The sequence below is a fragment of the Pseudorca crassidens genome, chromosome 1 (assembly GCF_039906515.1).
Source record: "Pseudorca crassidens isolate mPseCra1 chromosome 1, mPseCra1.hap1, whole genome shotgun sequence".
Classification (NCBI taxonomy): Eukaryota; Metazoa; Chordata; class Mammalia; order Artiodactyla; family Delphinidae; genus Pseudorca; species Pseudorca crassidens.
Window position 1 is genome coordinate 152,497,447 of NC_090296.1, and position 20,401 is coordinate 152,517,847.

The 20,401-nt window shown below is 46.6% G+C and overlaps 1 long non-coding RNA gene across 3 annotated transcripts in view; it reads left to right on the forward strand.

The window, feature by feature from the left end:
- Positions 1–20,401, forward strand: part of LOC137203426 (uncharacterized) — a 94,960-nt gene that overhangs the window by 3,050 nt on the left and 71,509 nt on the right. For all 3 annotated transcript variants that reach the window (XR_010933103.1, XR_010933102.1, XR_010933104.1), the window contains exons 2-3: positions 10,854–10,980; positions 11,841–11,954. This is a non-coding gene — a long non-coding RNA (uncharacterized lncRNA). The remainder of the gene's footprint in view (positions 1–10,853; positions 10,981–11,840; positions 11,955–20,401) is intronic.

Here is a 20,401-nt window from a genome sequence, read left to right on the forward strand (position 1 = left end):
GACCCCCTCCCAGAAGAGCGCGCTAAGACCAAGCTCTGAGACCTTGGGAGGACAGTGAACTCTCAGTGCCTCAGTGTTCTCATCTGCAGTAGAGAACTTGTAACAGGCCCCAGGGGGGCTCACTAAGAACCTGCTCTGTGATATTAGGCAGCCACTGCCCTCTCTGTGCCTCAGAGACCTCATGTATAATAAAGAACTTGTAACTGGGCTGCAGGAGGACTCACTAAGGCCCTGCTCTGTGATCTTGGGTGGCCCCTTCCCTCTCTCTGGCTCAGTGTCCTCATCTGTATTAAAGGACTAGTAACAGGCACTCCAGGAAGGCTCCCTAAATCCTGCTGTGTGACCTTTCGTGGCCCCTGCCCTCTCTGTGCCTCAGTGTCCTCATCTAGAATAGAGAACTAGTAACAGGGCCCCAGGAGGGCTCACTGAGAGCTGCTCTCATCAGCTGCCCCATCATTACAGAGGAAGGGGGAAGGAGGCCTGCTACAGGTACAGGATTACATCCCTCTACTCCCCACACCTTCTGAGCCGTTGTGCATGCAGTTCCACCAAACACACCTGTCCCCTGTTCCCCCAGGTCACATGGTGGTGGTGCTCCAAGGCCACCCCAGTCACCTGACCTCCCCTCCCCGTCAGATGTATTCTCCTTCCTCCTTGAAGCCCTTGACATCACTGCCTTCTCATCTGGTTTATTTGGTCCCTCGTGGTCAGATGCCCAGGCTCCCCCCATGCCCCAAGCTCCCATGCCAGGACCAAGTACACAGCAGGTGCTCAATACAGGTTTAGGGCTGCAGGGAAGCCTCACTCACTCTCCTGCACAGGGATGCTCCTCTGGGGGAGGTCAACTCCAGCTCTTCAGCACGAAGGGCAAGCCTAGTCTGGTGGGTAGAGGGCTGGATCAGTGTGTGTGTGTGTGTGTGTGTGTGTGTGCGTGCGCGTGCGTGTGTGTGCGCGAGCACGAGTGGTCTCAAAGCTCCAGCTGCCGAAGATCTGCTGAAGGAAAGGGCAATCCCAGAAGAGCCCTGTTCCCTCCATACCCTGACCCGGGGGCTGCTTCCTGGGGATGAAGCTGTCCCCTGAACATCAGTGAGGAGGCACTGGGCAGGGGTGGGGGACGTGGGCACAGAGGCTGTGCAGTGACAGGGCATCCAGCCTGGACCCTGCCTCAGGGTGGCTGCCCAGCCCACCCTTGGTCTTAAACCAAGGGCCTCGAACTAGGGCTCAGGGGCAAGTCTAGATTTTTAAAATTAATTCTAACATTTAAAAACTAGAAGATTTCAGGCAAAAACCCAGGCTTCGAGCTTTGTTAGTTTGTTAGTTTTGATATGAAGTGAGAAGTTCTGGCCTCCTGGGTGACGTTCCTTCTGGGCAAAGCTCTTCTGGGGCTGAGTGGGAGCCCTATCTGGACGGAGCTTGTGTCCCCAGCTCATCACAGTCCCCACCACCCCCTAAGATTCCCCCGGGCCCAGGCATTCCCCCAGCCTCTCCTTGCCTGGCCCCTGGAGACATCTGAGTTTGCAGTCCTCCCTCCAGCCCTCACTGCTTCACAAGGCACTTGAGGACCACAGTCATGTGGAGCCTGCCCTGAATGCCGGGCGGACAGGATAAATGGGCTGAGAGTGTAGCCTTCAAAAGAGGGGTTCCTCGCATGTCCTCTGAAGGCAGCCAGGAAGGGGTGGGAGTGGGAGAGGCCCAGGGCCATGGGCTCTGGAAAGCGTCCCTTGGATGCCCTGTCTTCTGGCTCCAAAGCTGCCCCCTAACCTCTGCCCTTCTCCCACCCCTTCATGCATCGCTGCACCCAGGCTTTCTGCAAACCCTGGCCATGCCGAGGCCCGCTTCAAGGGTCAGCCCTGAAGGTCACAGCCACAGGCCCCCGGCCCTGCTTCTCCTCTGGCAGGTCCAGCAGCTGACTGTCGCTGTGGGGTGGCCACTGCCAGACCCCTTTACAGTGAGAGACGGAGGCTCCCAGGGCATAAGGGACTCTCCCAGGGTCACGCAGACTTAGAGCTTATAACCAAGGTCTGCTGGTCTCTCAGCTGGTCCTGAGAAGCAGACCATGTCCCGGGGCATCAGGTCATCCTCAGGCCGTGACAACCAGGAGAGGTGAATGCAGAACGGGTGAGTGGGTCACAGTGGGACGGGTGCCCCGGGCAGGCAGGGCCAGGGACAAGCCCTCAGAAGAGCAGGGTCTTGAAGGGTGAGGGCATTGCTGCTGGTGAGTAGAGGAGAGGGGCTCCTGCTGGAGGCCCAGTCATGTGAGGGCCTGCAGGTGTGATGCAGCGTGAGATTCAGGCTCCCGTGTTGAGGCGGGAGCAGCAGGAAGTGACAGGAGGTGACCCTGGGAGCCCCTGGACTCACCTCCTCCTGCCGTGACCTCCTCCTCTCTCTCCCCACCTCCCCTCTGCCTGCCCCGAGACCCAGCCCCTGAGCCGTCTCCTCCTCCGCGTCCTGTGTTTCCATCCTGTCCAGTCTCAGCTCAGGCATGACAAGTGGATCCCACTGCTGAAGTGGTGACTGAGTTTCTCACTACGGAGGGGCACCGTCGTGACACGGCTTCCAAGTTAAAAAAAAATTAAAATTGAAGGAGGTGGGGGAGGAAGGTGCAACTGAGGTCAGCGCGGGAGCTTGAGACCCAGAGGAAGGGGGGCAGGGGGGCAGCAGACCGGGACTGAGGGCGTCTGTATGTTCACTAACCGGGGTCTTCAGGGCAGAGACAGTCATGCTCACTACACAGCCGCCTGGTGCCAGACACAGCTGGGCCCAGGGAGGCCAACCAGTAAACACGCGCTGACTTGACCCGCATTCACCCGTTTCCACTTTATTTTTTTTTTTTTGAATTTTTTTTTTAACTTCTTTATTGGAGTATAATTGCTTTGCAATGGTGTGTTAGTTTTTGCTTTATAACAAAGTGAATCAGTTACACATATACATATGTTTCCATATCTCTTCCCTCTTGCGACTCCCTCCCTCCCATCCTCTCTATCCCACCCCTCTAGGTGGTCACAAAGCACCGAGCTGATCACCCTGTGCTATGCGGCTGCTTCCCACTAGCTATCTATTTTACGTTTGGTAGTGTATATATGTCCATGCCTCTCTCTTGCTTTGTCACAGTTTACCCTTCCCCTCCCCATATCCTCAAGTCCATTCTCTAGTAGGTCTCTGTCTTTATTCCTATCTTACCCCTAGGTTCTTCATGACATTTTTTTCCCTAAAATTCCATATATATGTGTTAGCATACGGTATTTGTCTTTCTCTTTTTGACTTACTTCACTCTGTATGACAAACTCTAGGTCTATCCACCTCATTACAAATAGCTCAATTTCATTTCTTTTTATGGCTGAGTAATATTCCATTGTATATATGTGCCACATCTTCTTTATCCATTCATCTGATGATGGACACTTAGGTTGCTTCCATGCCCTGGCTATTGTAAATAGAGCTGCAATGAACATTTTGGTACATGACTCTTTTTGAATTATGGTTTTCTCAGGGTATATGCCCAGTAGTGGGATTGCTGGGTCGTATGGTAGTTCTATTTGTAGTTTTTTAAGGAACCTCCATACTGTTCTCCATAGTGGCTGTACCAATTCACATTCCCACCAGCAGTGCAAGAGTGTTCCCTTTTCTCCACACCCTCTCCAGCATTTATTGTTTCTAGATTTTTTGATGATGGCCATTCTGACTGGTGTAAGATGATATCTCATTGTAGTTTTGATTTGCATTTCTCTAATGATTAATGATGTTGAGCATTCTTTCATGTGTTTCTTGGCAGTCTGTATATCTTCTTTGGAGAAATGTCTGTTTAGGTCTTCTGCCCATTTTTAGATTGGGTTGTTTGTTTTTTTGTTATTGAGCTGCATGAGCTGCTGATAAATTTTGGAGATTAATCCTTTGTCAGTTGCTTCATTTGCAAATATTTTCTCCCATGCTGAGGGTTGTCTTTTGGTCTTGTTTATGGTTTCCTTTGCTGTGCAAAAGCTTTGAAGTTTCATTAGGTCCCATTTGTTTATTTTTGTTGTTATTTCCATTTCTCTAGGAGGTGGGTCAAAAGGGATCTTGCTGTGATTTACGTCATAGAGTGTTCTGCCTATGTTTTCCTCTAAGAGTTTTATAGTGTCTGGCCCTACATTTAGGTCTTTAATCCATTTTGAGCTTATTTTTGTGTATGGTGTTAGGGAGTGATCTAATCTCATACTTTTACATGTACCTGTCCAGTTTTCCCAGCACCATTTATTGAAGAGACTGTGCTTTCTCCACTGTACATTCCTGCCTCCTTTATCAAAGATAAGGTGACCATATGTGTGTGGGTTTATCTCTGGGCTTTCTGTCCTGTACCATTGATCTATCTTTCTGTTTTTGTGCCAGTACCATACTGTCTTGATTACCGTAGCTTTGTACTGTAGCCTGAAGTCAGGGAGCCTGATTCCTCCAGCTCCGTTTTTCGTTCTCAAGATTGCTTTGGCTATTCGGGGTATTTTGTGTTTCCATACAAATTGTAAAATTTTTTGTTCTAGTTCTGTGAAAAATGCCAGTGGTAGTTTGATAGGGATTGCATTGAATCTGTAGATTGCTTTGGGTAGTAGAGTCATTTTCACAATGTTGATTCTTCCAATTCAAGAACGTGGTATATCTCTCCATCTATTTGTATCATCTTTAATTTCTTTCATCAGTGTCTTATAGTTTTCTGAATACAAGTCTTTTGTCTCCTTAGGTAGGTTTATTCCTAGATATTTTATTCTTTTTGTTGAAATGGTAAATGGGAGTGTTTTCTTGATTTCACTTTCAGATTTTTCATCATTAGTGTATAGGAATGCCAGAGATTTCTGTGCATTAATTTTGTATCCTGTTACTATACCAAATTCATTGATTAGCTCTTGTAGTTTTCTGGTAGCATCTTTAGGATTCTCTATGTAGAGTATCATGTCATCTGCAAACAGTGACACCTTTACTTCTTCTTTTCCGATTTGGATTCCTTTTATTTCCTTTTCTTCTCTGATTGCTGTGGCTAAAACTTCCAAAACTATGTTGAATAAGAGTGGGCAACCTTGTCTTTTTCCTGATTTTAGTGGAAATGCTTTCAGTTTTTCACCATTGAGGACGATGTTGGCTTAAGGTTTGTCATATATGGCCTTTATTATGTTGAGGAAAGTTCCCTCTATGCCTACTTTCTGCAGGGTTTTTATCATAAATGGGTGTTGAATTTTGTCAAAAGCTTTCTCTGAATCTATTGAGATGATCATATGGTTTTTCTCCTTCAATTTGTTAATATGGTATGTCACGTTGACTGATTTGCCTATATTGAAGAATCCTTGCATTCCTGGAATAAACCCCACTTGGTCATGGTGTATGATCCTTTTAATGTGCTGTTGGATTCTGTTTGCTAGTATTTTGTTGAGGATTTTTTCATCTATGTTCATCAGTGATATTGGCCTGTAGTTTTCTTTCTTTGTGACATCCTTGTCTGGTTTTGGTATCAGGGTGATGGTGGCCTCGTAGAATGAGTTTGGGAGTTTTCCTCCCTCTGCTATATTTTGGAAGAGTTTGAGAAGGATAGGTTAGCTCTTCTCTAAATGTTTGATAGAATTCGCCTGTGAACCCATCTGGTCCTGGGCTTTTGCTTGTTGGAAGATTTTTAATCACAGTTTCAATTTCAGTGCTTGTGATTGGTCTGTTCATATTTTCTATTTCTTCCTGAATCAGTCTTGGCAGGATGTGCGTTTCTAAGAATTTGTCCATTTCTTCCAGGTGTCCATTTTATTGGCATAGAGTTGCTTGTAGTAATTTCTCATGATCTTTAGTATTTCTGCAGTGTCAGTTGTTACTTCTCCTTTTTCATTTCTAATTCTATAGATTTGAGTCTTCTCCCTTTTTTTCTTGATGAGTCTGGCTAATGGTTTATCAATTTTGTTTATCTTCTCAAAGAACCAGCTTTTAGTTTTATTGATCTTTGCTATCGTTTCCTTCATTTCTTTTTCATTTATTTCTGATCTGATCTTTATGATTTCTTTCCTTCTGCTAACTTTGGGGGTTTTTTGTTCGTCTTTCTCTAAGTGCTTTAGGTGCAAGGTTACGTTGCTTATTCGAGATGTTTCCTGTTTCTTAAGGTAGGATTGTATTGCTATAAACTTCCCTCTTAGAACTGCTTTTGCTGCATCCCATAGTTTTTGGGTCGTCGTGTCTCCATTGTCATTTGTTTCTAGGTATTTTTTAATTTCCTATTTGATTTCTTCGGTGATCACTTCATTATTAAGTAGTGTATTGTTTAGCCTCCATGTGTTTGTATTTTTTACAGATCTTTTCCTGTAATTAATATCTAGTCTCATAGCGTTGTGGTCGGAAAAGATACTTGAAACAATTTCAATTTTCTTAAGTTTACCAAGGCTTGATTTGTGACACAAGATATGATCTATCCTGGAGAATGTTCCATGAGCACTTGAGAAAAATGTGTATTCTGTTGTTTTTGGATGTAATGTCCTATAAATACCAATTAAGTCCATCTTGTTTAATGTATCATTTAAAGCTTGTGTTTCCTTATTTATTTTCATTTTGGATCATCTGTCCATTGGTGAAAGTGGGGTGTTAAAGTCCCTTACTATGAATATGTTACTGTCGATTTCCCCTTTTATGGCTGTTAGTATTTGCCTTATGTATTGAGGTGCTCCTATATTGGGTGCATAAATATTTACAATTGTTATATCTTCTTCTTGGATCGATCCCTCGATCATTATGTAGTGTCCTTCTTTGTCTCTTGTAATAGTCTTTATTTTAAAGTCTATTTTCTCTGATATGAGAATTGCTCCTCCAGCTTTCTTTTGGTTTCCATTTGCATGGAATATCTTTTTCCATCCCCTTACTTTAAGTCTGTATGTGTCTCTAGGTCTGAAGTGGGTCTCTTGTAGACAGCATACATATGGGTCTTGTTTTTGTATCCATTCAGCCAATCTGTGTCTTTTGGTTCGAGCATTTAGTCCATTTACATTTAAGGTAATTATCGATATGTATGTTCCTCTTCCCATTTTCTTAATTGTTTTGGGCTCGTTATTGTAGGTCTTTTCCTTCTCTTGTGTTTCTTGCCTAGAGAAGTTCCTTTAGCATTTGTTGTAAAGCTGGTTTGGTGGTGCTGAACTCTCTTAGCTTTTGCTTGTCTGTAAAGGTGTTAATTTCTCCATCAAATCTGAATGAGATCCTTGCTGGGTAGAGTAATCTTGGTTGCAGGTTTTTCTCCTTCATCACTTTAAATATGTCCTTCCGGGGCTTCCCTGGTGGCGCAGTGGTTGAGAGTCCGCCTGCCGATGCAAGGGACACGGGTTCGTGCCCTGGTCCAGGAGGATCCCACATGCCGCGGAGCGGCTAGGCCCGTGAGCCATGGCCGCTGAGCCTGCTAGTCCGGAGCCTGTGCTGTGCAACGGGAGAGGCCACAACAGTGAGAGGCCCATGTACCGCAGAAAAATATAAATAAATAAATAAATAAATAAATATGTCCTTCCAGTCCCTTCTGGCCTGCAAAGTTTCTGCTGAAAGATCAGCTGTTAACCTTATGGGGATTCCCTTGTGTGTTATTTGTTGTTTTTCCCTTGCTGCTTTTAATATGTTTTCTTTGTATTTAATTTTTGACAGTTTGATTAATATGTGTCTTGGCATATTTCTCCTTGGATTTATCCTGTATGGGACTCTCTGTGCTTCCTGGACTTGATTAACTATTTCCTTTCCCATATTGGGGAAGTTTTCCACCATAATCTCTTCAAATATTTTTCTCAGTCCCTTTCTTTTTCTCTTCTTCTTCTGGAACCCCTATAATTCGAATGTTGGTGCGTTTATTGTTGTCCCAGAGGTCTCTGAGACTGTCCTCAGGTCTTTTCATTCTTTTGTCTTTATTCTGCTCTGCAGTAGTTATTTCCACTATTTTATCTTCCAGGTCACTTATCCGTTCTTCTGCCTCAGTTATTCTGCTATTGATCCCATCTAGAGTATATATATATATTTTTTTTTTCGGTACGCGGGCCTCTCACTGTTGTGGCCTCTCCCGCTGCAGAGCACAGGCTCCGGATGCGCAGGCCCAGCGGCCATGGCTCACGGGCCCAGCCGCTCCGCGGCATGTGGGATCCTCCCGGACTGGGGCACAAACCCGTGTCCCCTGCATCGGCAGGCGGACTCCCAACCACTGCGCCACCAGGGAAGCCCCATCTAGAGTATTTTTAATTTTATTTATTGTGTTGTTCATCGTTGCTTGTTTAATATTTAGTTCTTCTAGGTCCTTGTTAAATGTTTCTTGCATTTTGTCTATTCTATCTCCAAGATTTTGGATCATCTTTACTATCATTATTCTGAATTCTTTTTCAGGTAGACTGCCTATTTCCTCTTCATTTGTTAGGTCTGGTAGGTTTTTATCTTGCTCCTTCATCTGCTCTGTGTTTTTCTGTTTTCTCATTTTGCTTATCTTACTGTGTTTGGGGTCTCCTTTTTGCAGGCTGCAGGTTCATAGTTCCCATTGTTTTTGGTGTCTGTCCCCAGTGGCTAAAGTTGGTTCAGTGGGTTGTGTAGGCTTCCTGGTGGAGGGGACTAGTGCCTGTGTTCTGGTGGATGAGGCTGGATCTTGTCTTTCTGGTGGGCAGGTCCACGTCTGGTGGTGTGTTTTGGGGTGTCTGTGGCCTTATTATGATTTTAGGCAGCCTCTCTGCCAATGGGTGGGGTTGTGTTCCTGTCTTGCTAGTTGTTTGGCATAGGGTGTCCAGCACTGTAGCTTGCTGGTCGTTGAGTGAAGCTGGGTGCTAGTGTTGAGATGGAGATCTCTGGGAGATTTTCGCCATTTGATATTATGTGAAGCTGAGAGGTCTCTTATGGACCAGTGTCCTGAAGTTGGCTCTCCCACCTCAGAGGCACAGCACTGACTCCTGGCTGCAGCACCAAGAGCCTTTCATCCACCCGGCTCAGAATAAAAGGGAGAAAAAGTAGAAAGAAAGAATTAGTAGAACTAGAAGGAAAGGAAGAAAGAGAGAAAGAAAGAAAAGAAGGGAGGGATGGAGGGAGGAAGGAAGGAAGGAAGGAAAGAAGGAGGGAAGGAAGGAAAGAAGGAGGGAAGGAAGGAAAAAAGAAAGAATGTAAAATATAATAAAATAAAATTATTAAAATAAAAATTATTAAGAAAAAAAAACAGACGGATAGAACCCTAGGCCAAATGGTGGAAGCAAAGCTATACAGACAAAATCTCACACAGAGGCATACACATACACACTCACAAAAAGACGAAAAGGGGAGAAAATCATAAATCTTGCTCTCAAAGTCCACCTCCTCAGTTTGGGATGATTCGCTGTCTATTCATGTATTCCACAGATGCAGGTACATCAAGTTGATTGTGGAGCTTTAATCCGCTGCTCCTGAGGCTACTGGGAGAGATTTCCCTTTGTCTTCTTTGTTCGCACAGCTGCCGGGGCTCAGCTTTGGATTTGGCCCCGCCTCTGCGTGTAGGTCGCAGGAGGGCGTCTGTTCTTCGCTCAGACAGGACGGGGTTAAAGGAGCCGCTGATTCGGGGGCTCTGGCTCACTCAGGCCGGGGGCGAGGGAGGGGCGCGGAGTGCGGGGCAAGCCTGCGGCAGCAGAGGCCAGCATGACGTTGCACCAGCCTGAGGCGCGCCGTGCGTTCTCCCGGGTAAGTTGTCCCTGGATCCCGGGACCCTGGCAGTGGCGGGCTGCACAGGCTCACCGCAAGGAGGGTGTGGATAGTGACCTGTGGTCGCACACAGGCTTGGTGGCGGCAGCAGCAGCCTTAGCGTCTTATGCCCGTCTCTGGGGTCCGCGCTTTTAGCCGCGGCTCGCGCCCGTCTCTGGAGCTCCTTTAAGCAGCGCTCTTAATCCCCTCTCCTCGCGCACCAGGAAAGAATGAGGGAAGAAAAAGTCTCTTGCCTCTTCGGCAGGTCCAGACATTTCCCCGGACTCCCTCCCGGCTAGCGGTGGCGTACTAACCCCCTTCAGGCTGTTTTCACGCCGCCAACCCCATTCCTCTCCCTGCGCTCCGACCGAAGCCCGAGCCTCAGGTCCCAGCCCCGCCCGCCCCGGCCGGTGAGCAGACAAGCCTCTCGGGCTGGTGAGTGCCGGTCGGCCCTGATCCTCTGTGCGGGAATCTCTCTGCTTTGCCCTCCGCAGCCTTGTTGCTGCGCTCTCCTGCGCGGCTCCAAAGCTTTCCCCCTCCGCCACCCGCAGTCTCCGCCAGTGAAGGGGCTTCCTATTGTGTGGAAAGCTTTCCTCCTTCACAGCTCCCTCCCACTGGTGCAGGTCCCGTCCCTATCCCTTTGTCTCTGTTTATTCTGTTTTCTTTTGCTCTACCCAGGTACGTGGGGGGTTTCTTGCCATTTGGGAGGTCTGAGGTCTTCTGCCAGCGTTCAGTAGGTGTTCTGTAGGAGTTGTTCCACGTGTAGATGTATTTCTGGTGTATCTGTGGGGAGGAAGGTGATCTCTGTGTCTTACTCTTCCGCCATCTTCCCCTCGTCCTCCACCCGTTTCCACTTTAAATCACTGGGATAGAATTTGCTAAACTCAACAGATGGTGACCCAGACTCAGGTTAATTAGGAAGAAAGGTGAAACCAAGGATTATAAATAAAAGCCACATACAGACTGGAGAGAAAACTAAGAATCCACACGGAAAACTAAGACTCTGCATCTGCAGCCCACTGTGGCCTCAGGGCCCTTGAACTGGCCATAGCCTCAGCTGGGAACTCTCTCCCTCTGCATCGCTTGCTCCCTAAACACCTCCAGGACTTCACTCCAACGTCTTGCCTGACTTTGTTTTTCTCCATGGAACATCTCACTGCCTGACTTGGCCTGTATTTTACTGATTTTTCTCTGTCTCACGCCCCCAGGCTGTCTGCTGCATGAGAATGGAGACCAGGTGTCTGGAGCCTGCCCAGCACACAGTAAGGCCTCAGTGAACGTGCACTGGGTGTGTGGACGCTGAGGCCACAGACGAGAACGTTCCAGGCAGTGATGGTAAGAGCCGTTGATTCACTGCTTGCTGAGCCCCCTGTGTGCCCGCGCTGACCTGGGCAGCGGGCCCGGCACTGACGGAGGCGCTCAGTGAGCACACGGCCTGTTAGAAGGCCATGTGCTGTGGGGACATGCAGGACTCGGGGAAGTCAGGAGGGCAGGGTGGGGGGAAGAGAGATGGGAGACCAGGTCATGCGGGGCCTGTGGCCCCTGTGAGGGCCCTCCTTCTGCGTGCACAGCCGGGGGCCAGCCCTGAGCACTGTGCAGGAATGAAGTGGCTGAGGGCTGGGGAGGCTGTCCGTGTAGACTGTGCAGGCAGGAACGGCTCCTCTGAGGAGGTGACATTTGAGCTGAGCCTGAACAGACCGTGTTTCTACCTTCTGTAAACTTGGTGCTTTGTTTTTGCAGGATACCCCCTGTTCTGTGTCGCCTCGACTTGGCCTCCTGCCCCCCTTGTCAGCCCCTTGGCCTCCTGGCCCCCTTGTCAGCCCCCCCTGCCCCCCTTGTCAGCCCCCCCGCAGGAGGAGTCCTTTTAGGGCCCAGTTTTTTGGGGGTTTTTTTGGGCTGCATCTCGCGGCTTGCAGGATCTTAGTTCCCCAACCAGGGAGCAAACCCAGGCCCTCGGCAGTTAGAGCGCCAAGTCCTGACCACTGGACCGCCAGGGAAGTCCCCCAGCACCCACTTTTCAAATACAAACCAAGCATCTCCTGTGTTGGACTCATGCTCTGAGCCACTGTCCACCTGCCCTGCTCCCCCAGGGTCAGGTTCCAGGCCACTGGGGGCCCCTACAGCCCAGAGCCCATGAAGTTGCTCAGCCTGGCCGGTCCTCAGCCTGTTCACCCTGCTTGTCGTTCCCTCCACAGAAGCTGCAATGAAGGCTCCTGTCCATCTGTCTGTCCATCCACGGCTCTGGGCTCCTCCGCCTCCTGCCCTCCCCATGCTCCCTGCGTGGTGCATCCTCCCTCTCCTCCAGGACTGTGAGTAGAAACTCTCTTTTCAGTGGCAGGTGTCTCCTGACCTGTTGGCCTTACTGAACCTCAAATTTTCTACTAAACATTCTATTTTAAACCAGCCTACGAGACACTTTGCAGACAGAGTAAACAAATGAAGGATAAGTAAACTGTACACCTTTTTACAGTATCGTCAAGTTTAATAATTTAATTTTTAGAACTCATTTTCCCATAAAATCACAGGCTCCATCAAGGTGGAGAGTGTATAAAAGTCACGTGGACAGGACCAGATACCTGTGAGGTCCTAACTGTCCGTCTCCCCAAACTGAGGGCTCAGGCCCAGGCTTGACCAAGTCCCAGTCTCTGCCTTTGCACCGTGAGTGGAATTGGGCTTGTTTTCAAATTAAGCTTTTACGCTTGTCAGCTTAGCAGGGAAATTGTCAGTTCTAAACTCATCTTTCCAGCAATAATCAAGTCACATGGGGTGGGAGAAATGGGGAGAGGTTGGTCAAAGGGTAAAAGTTACAGCTCTGCCCGCAGCAGGGAGAGTCTCCCAGGCAGCCAGTCCCCAAAGAGGGCACGTGTCACAGTCCATGTGAATGAAGTAACACAGGCCAACCCAGCGCGTCGGCTGAGAGGTGCCCTCCTGGGAGTCAGACGATGAGGCCAAGCAGGGCCAGGATCGTCACAAATGTCAGGGCACTGTCACCCCAGGGAGAGGGCTGTTTGCAGGAGGGCTGCGCTGGAAATGCCCGTTTACTGACTCGGGGGTCAACACCCGTGTCTGCACTGTAGTGGAGCTTTAAACTGTGTGCAGCGCACGCGCACACACGTGTGTAGATAAGCTTTGTATGTCCCATGTGTACATCAAGGTTTAATGGAAAAAATGAACAATTGTTCAGCAAAGTGGTGAGACGGGGCCCCCTAAAACTGGGCCCTATTTTTAAAAGGGGGACAGAGTCCCCAGATGCTCCTCAAACACCCAGGCACCTTGTCACAGGTGGACAAACCTGGGCTCCCTGGCAGCACCCCGCTCCCCGACCTCACTGGTAGCAAGTGAGTGACAGCAGGTAGCTCCCAGTTGCCTGAGTGTAAACCCCTTTTCCAGAAGGACCCTGGACTCCCTGCCCAGCAACTCCAGGTGGGCATCAGCACGCACCAGCAGGGCCTCAGTGCCTGGATGCTGGCAGGTGATGAAAACCAGGGTGGCCCGCAGACCCTGTGCTCTCTGCCTGTCGTGGGCCAGTGACAAGGCCTGCCCGCCCCCTGTCAGCTGGAGACTCTCCACAGCCGTCCTCAGGACAGTTCTCAGGACGGGGGACGCGCGGTTCCTCCTCCAGCCTTCCCACCCCTCAGGGCCCTGGGAGCGACCTTGTCTTCGTCTGCTTACTGCTGTCTCTTCCTCCACGAGGACTAGGAGTGTGTTAGGCGCACCGCAGGGTCCCCGGTGCTAAGACTGGCAGAGGCTCCCAGCTAAACGGCTGAGGGGCAGTGACGCAGCAGTGCCAGGAGCCCCGTGTCCTGGGACGTCCTGTGTCTGAGCGGCCAGGACGCCCCAGGGAACAGGAAAGGACCCTGAGCAGGCCTTCCTGGTCCCTACCCAGTCCCTCCCCTTACTGCCTGCCAAGCGACCCCAGAATGGCACTCAACCTCCAGGAGCCTCATCTGTGGATGAAGGGTGACAGGAACAATTAGCCCCAAGAATGTGGAAGGAGACAAGTCAGACACCCGGCCCGGAGGGGTTGATGGATAAAGCTGCTTCTCTCACCAGCTGCCTGAAGGTGTAACCGAGGATGTGAGCTCCCTGCCACTGGGCGGTGCTCGTGGGCAACTCTGAGAGGCTGGAGGGAAGGGTGACTTCTGTGGTGGGTGATGCAGGGCCTGGCACTGGGCAGGCTCCAGGGAAGTGTTTGCTGCCTGCATCCATGACGGAGTTGGCCCAACCTCACATGCTAATAGCAGAATCACATTTAAACCAAGGATGGCGCATTCAGAGGACACCCTTGCTGGTCCTACGGCAGAGGAGTAATGCATGACGCAGAGAGGGGGTGGGCAGAACTCCGGCGGCATCAGTGTGGACAGGGCAGCAGGCGGAGGGAGCATCCCGGAGCCCTCTAGTTTCCTGCCCAGGAGGATGAGAACCAAGGACAAGATGACTTTCCAAACTGGTGTGAATGGATGCAAGGTCGCAGAAGCAGCCTCATAGCCCTTAACCCACCCTCAGGGCCCTGTCCCCAGAAGGTCGTAAAGAATCAGGTTGAGGCTTTACATGGACACGTGCTCAGGCCAGAGATGCCTTAGTTTGGGCTGCCCTAGCCACACCTGGAGATACAGATTCTGGCAAAAGGAGTTTATTTGGAGGTGAAGGCAAGGGTGTAGGGAAATGAGAAGAGGAAGAGAAGGTGACTAATTATGACTGTTATCAAGCTGCCTGCTGCTGTGGAGCCCCCACTAGAGGATCCCCCTACTGCAGGATCCCCCAATACAGGATGCCCCCACTAGAGGTTCCCCCTACTGTGGGCAACAAGAATCGGCCCACTAGGGAGCCTGGGAGCCAGTGCAGAGAGGCGGCTGGGGTCCTGGCTGAGTCTGCTCCTTGGGACGCTAAGCCTCCACACTGCAGCCTGCCCCAAGGAGGCCAAGCAGAGAGGTGCTGGCATTTGGAAGTGAGAGGAGGCCAGGGCGAGGGGCTCTGGCAGCCAGCACTCCCTGGACTGAGAGAGAGCCTCCTGCTGTCCTTATCATAAGACCATGGATAACTGACCCACCGTATGGACTTCAGAAGGTCAAGGGTACATGTGATCGTCTTGTCACCCTTGCCTTGCTTCTGTAGTGGATCCTGCAGACTGAGTCATTCAACCTGTGTTCCACCCCCTCTTTCCATGCCTTTTGTCTCTGGAAAACCTGAAATCTGTATTTCCCAGACACCCGTGCAACTAGGGTTCTGCAGGTGGCCTCAGCTCCTCTGGACAGGAGCCTGCCTGCAATCTAAAAGGCGGAAGTGAGCAACACAGGGTGGTGGAGGGATGGGGCTCCTGGATGGCAGGGAACAGAGGGGTCTCGTTCTCCCACAGCAGCAGCCCCAGTGTCTGGGCCTGAGCATCACAGACATTGGGGTTTCTATAGCAACCGTCTTAGGTGGAGTCAGGGGATTGTCTAGGCTGTGTTGTACCTGGCTATGGGGCCTCCACTCTTTGTTCCCTGGTAGTCCTGGAATCTCAGTCTTAACACCCAGGAATAAGCGCCCTCCGCTCAAACCACAAAAAGTGGATTCTGTCATCTGTAACGAATCACTGTGACCGATACAAATTGAGATTCTGAAGTCAGCTCCATTGTTCTTCCTGTGCGAAGAAACACAGGAAACTTAAGAAAAACACGTAAAAATCATCTGTTATCCCACCATCTGGAGGTAATTGCTGTAATATTTTTGCATGTTTCCTATTTTTTTCTATAGGCAAAATGACACAGTTTGTATTATTCTCTGCCAGCCTTGCTCACTTAACATGGATTATAAATGTGTCCCAGTAGCTTTGTCCATGTGGCCTTCAGCTCCCTAGACCAAATCAGATTCTATTCACTTTTTTTAAACCACCATATTGATGTACAATTGACATAGAAAAAGCTGTAACTATTTAATGTATACAGCCCGATGACTTCGGAGATAAGCATGCATCTGTGAAACCATCACCAGTCTGTGCCATGAATACATCCATCAGGTCCAAGTTTCCTCCACCCTCGCTATTTATTATTGTGATAAGAACACTTGACGGGAGATCTACCCTCTTAGCCAAGCTCTAAGTATATAACATGGCATTAAGAACCCCAGGCACCGTGCCGTGCGGATCTGTAGAACTTACTCATCTTGGGTACCTGACGCTTTGTACCCTTTGACCATCACCTCCCCGTTTCCCCCCTCCCCAGCCCCGAGCAACCACCCTTCTACTCTCTTCTAAGGGTTTGGCCATCTTAGATTCCTCATATAAGTGGTACTATGTAGTATTTGTCCTTCTGTGTCTGGCTTCTCTTAGCATAATGTCCTCCATGTTCATCCATATTGTTGCAAATGGCAGGATTTCCTTCTTTCTTTAAAGGCTGAATAATATCCCATTTTGTGTATATACCACATTTTCTTTAGCCGTTCATCAGGCAAGGCACATTTAGGTTGCTTCCATGTTTTGGCTATTGTGAACAATGCTGCAGTGAACATGGAGTGCAGATACCTCTTTCAGATCCTGACTTCAATTCCTTTGTGTGTATACACAGAAGTGGGATTGCTGGGTCATCTGGTAGCTCTGTTTCTAATTTTTTGTCTGGCCTTGGTGTCAGGGTAATGCTGGCTTCAGAAAATGAGTTTGGAAGTGTTCTTTCTTCCATTTTTGGAAGAGTTTTAAGAAGGATTGGTATTAATGCTTCTTCAAATGTTGGGTAGAATTGCTTGTGAAGACCTGGCCCTGAGTTTTTCTTTGCTGAGAGGTGTTTGGTTACTGATTCAACCTCCTTATTTATTATTGGTCTGTTCAAGCTTTCAATTTCTTCACGGTTCCGTCTTGGTAGATTGTATGTTTCTAGGAATTTATCCATTTTTTCTCAGTTGTCCAATTTATTGGTATATAATTGTTCATAATAGTTTCTAATTTTTTTTTATTTCTGTGACATCTGTTGTAATGTCTTCTCTATTATTTATGACTTTATTTGAGTCTTTCTTTTTTATTTCTTAATCTTGCTAAGGGTTTGTCGATATTGTTTTATCTTTTCAAAAACCACCTTAGTTTCATCTATTTTTTTCTGTTTTTCTATTTTCTAATTTTATTTATTTATGCTCTGACCTTCAGTTTTTTCTTTCCTTCTGCTAACTTGGATCTAGTTTGCTCTTTTTCTAGTTCCTTGAGGTGTAAATTTAGGTTATTTGAGATTTTTCTTTTGTGAGGTAGGTATTTATTGGTATCTCTTGGTACTTTCCATTTGTCTCAAAATATTTCTAATTTCCCTTTAAGTTTCTTCTTTGATTCAGTGTTATTCAAGAGGATGTTCTTTAATTTCTGTGTATTTATAAATGTCCCCATTTTCCTTCTGTTATTGATTTGTAATTTCATTTCACTGTGGTCAGAAAATACATTTGGGATGATTTCAATCTCCTTAAATTTGTTAAGACTTGTTTTGTGATCTATAATGTGATTTATCCTGGAGAATCCATGTGTGCTTGAGAAGAAGGTGCACTCTGCTGTTGTTGGATGTTCACTATATATCTGTTTGGTCCATTGGTTTATAGTGATGTTCAACTCTGCTGTTTCCTTACTGATTTTTGTCTGGATGTTCCATCCATTTTTGAAAGTGGAGTATTCGAGTCTCCTACTATGATTGTATGGCCATCTATTTCTCCCTTTAGATCTGTAGATGTTTGCTTTATATATTTAGGAGATCTGATGTAGGATGTATATATATTTATTTTTATTATTTATTCATTTTAAAAATTGAAGTATAGTTAATTTACAACGTGTTAATTTCAGGTCTACAGTGAAGTGATACATACATATATATGTATATGTATATAAATGCATATATATATATATATATACTTTTTCAGATTTTTCTCCATTATAGGTTATTACAAGATTTTTTATTTTTTTAAATAAATTTATTTTATTTTATTTTTAGCTGTGTTGGGTCTTCGTTGCTGTGCGCAGGCTTTTCTCTGGTTGCGGAGAGTGGGGCCACATCTCGTTGTGGTGCACGGGCTTCTCATTACAGTGGCTTCTCTTGTTGTGGAGCACAGGCTCTAGGCACGCGGGCTTCAGTAGTTGTGGCGCATGGGCTCAGTAGTTGTGGCTCGCAGGCTCTAGAGCACAGGCTCAGTAGTTGTGGCGCACGGGATTAGTTGCCCCGCGGCTTGTGGGATCTTCCCAGACCAGGGATTAAACCCATGTCCCCTGCATTGGCAGGTGGATTCTTAACCACTGTGCCACCAGGGAAGCCCCTATTACAAGATATTGAATATAGTTCCCTGTGCTATAGAGTAAGTCCTTGTTGTTTATCTATTTTATATATAGTACTGTGTATATGTTAATCCAAAACTTATTTATTTGTATTAAAAATTTTTTACTTTAAAACATTTGTAAAGGTTACTTTCCATTTTTATTTATTACAAAATATTGGCTCTTTCCCCATATTGTACAATACATCCTTGAGCCTATCTGACAACCAATAGCTTGTACCTCCCACTCTCCTATGCCAATATTGCCCCCCACCAACTGGTAACTACTAATTTGTTCTCTATATCTCTGAGCCTGCTTCTTTTTTGTTATATTCACTAGTTTATTGTATTTTATAGATTCCACATATACATGATTTCATACAGTATTTGTCTTTCTCTGTCTGACTTATTTCAGTTAGCATAATGCCCTGCAAGTTCATCCATGTTGCTGCAAATGGCAATATTTCATTCTTTTTTGTGGCTTAGTAGTATTCCATTGTGTGTGTGTGTGTGTGTGTGTGTGTGTGTGTGTGTGTGTGTGTGTGTACACCACACCTTCTTTATCCATTCATCTGTTGATGGACACTTAGATTGGTACTGTATCTTGACAATTGTAAATAATGCTGCTCTGAACATTGGGGTGCATGTATCTTTTTGAATTAGTGTTTTTGCTTTTTTTGGTTATATACCCAGGAGTGGAATGGGTACATAGATAATTGTTATATCTTCCTGTTGAGTAAACCTTTTTATCATTATATAATCATCTTCTTTATCTCGTGTAGCAGTTTTTGATTCAAAGTCTGTTTTGTCTCGTATAAGTATAGCCATTCCTGCTTTCTCTTGGTTACCATTTGTATGTAATATCTTTTTCTATCCCTTTACTTTCCACCTCTGAGTGTTCTTAAAGCTATAGTGAGTCTCTTGTACACAGCATATAGTTGTAGCTTGTTATTTTATCCATTCAGTCACTTTTCATTAGTGAGTATAATCCATTTAAATTCAAAGTAATCATTGATTGATTATTATAGTTATAGTTATTCTTAATACTTCTGTCTTTTAACTTTTCAACTAGGGTTAAAAGTGATTTGTGCACCACCATTACAGTATTGCACTGTTCTTTATTTGTCTATATATTTACCAGTAAAATATATACTTTCTTATGCTTTTGTGTGGTTGTTTAGTGTCCTTTTGTTTCAACTTGACAAACTCCCTTTAGCACTTCTTGTAAGGCAGGTCAAGTGGTAACAAACTCCCTCAATTTTTGTTTGTCTGGGAAAGTCTATCTCTCCTTCATTTTTTTTTTTATATATATAGTGCTATATATAGCACAAGCTCCGGACGCGCAGGCTCAGCGGCCATGGCTCACGGGCTTAGCCGCTCCATGGCATGTGGGATCTTCCCAGACCGGGGCACGAACCCGTGTCCCCTGCATCGGCAGGCGGACTCTCAACCACTGCGCCACCAGGGAAGCCCATCTCCTTCATTTTTAAAGGGCAGTTTTGCCAGGCATAGTATTCTTGGTTGGCAGATTTGTTTTTCCAGCACTTTGAGTATATCATCCTACTCTCTCCTGACCTTCAAGCTTTCTGCCAAAAATTCTGCTTATAATCTTAATGGAGTTTCATTTTATGTGATGAGACATTTTTCTTTTGCTGTTTTCAACATTCTCTCTTTAACTTTTGACTATTTAATTTTAATGTGCCTCAGTGTAGACCTTTTTTAGGTTCAACATATTTGGGGTCTTTTGGGCTTTATGAATCTAGAGGTCCTTTTCCTTTCCCAGATTTGGGAAAATTTTAGCCATTATTTCTTTAAATAAGCTTTCTTCTCCTTTCTGTTCTTCTCCTGGAACTCCCATTATGTTATATTGTTTTTCTTGACTGTGTCCTGTGAGTCCTGTGGGCTTTATTCACTCTTTTCCATTCCCTTTTACTTTTGCTCCTCTGAGTAGAGCATTTCAAGTAACCTGTCTTCAAGTTCACTGATTCTTTCTTCTGCCTGATCAAGTCTGTTATTGAAGCTCTCTATTGAATTTTTCAGGGCAGTCATTGTATTCTTTGCTCCAGAATTTGTTTTGGTTCTTTTTTTATGGTTTCTATCTCTTTGTTGAACTTGTGATCATGTATTGCTTTTTCTGATTTTGTCTAGTTGTCTGTCTGCATTCTCTTATAGGTCAATGAGCTAAGATGATTATTTTGAATTCTTTGTCAGCAGTTCATAGATCTCCATTTCTTTGAGGTCAGTTACTAGAGCTTTGTTTTGTTCCTTTGGTGATGTCACGTTCTTCTGATTCTTTGTGATCATTTTATCCTGTGTTGATGTCTGCACATTTGAAGGAGTAGTCACCCCTTCCAGTCCTTATGTACTGGCTTGGGAAGGGAAAGACCTTCACCTGGCTAGAGATTCTGGGAATCTTTTTAACCTTTTGTATAGATGTGCCCACTCTACTCTTCTCATCCCTCCTTGGGGGGCTAGTTTTAGGATTGTGTGCCTTGTCCTGATA